The following is a 224-nucleotide window of genomic DNA, read 5'->3' as shown; positions in this document are numbered from 1 at the left end:
CCTCCTTCTCTGGAGACATTCAAAGCCCGCCTGGATGCGTTCTTGTGTGATCTGATCTAGGTGTCCTGCTCCGGCAGGGGGATTGTACTAGATGATCTTTCGAGGTCCCTGCCAATCTCTAACATTCTGTGATTCTGTGATAAGCACGACCTCCGTTAAACCCTGTCTTACTGGGCTGGCGCTGGGTTGATTGGTGCCTGGGCAGCCGGGTTGCGGCGCTGGTT

This window comes from Pterocles gutturalis, unplaced genomic scaffold (assembly GCF_000699245.1).
Source record: "Pterocles gutturalis isolate BGI_N339 unplaced genomic scaffold, ASM69924v1 scaffold34322, whole genome shotgun sequence".
Lineage (NCBI taxonomy): Eukaryota > Metazoa > Chordata > Aves > Pterocliformes > Pteroclidae > Pterocles > Pterocles gutturalis.
Note: the sequence above shows the minus strand (reverse complement) of the source record.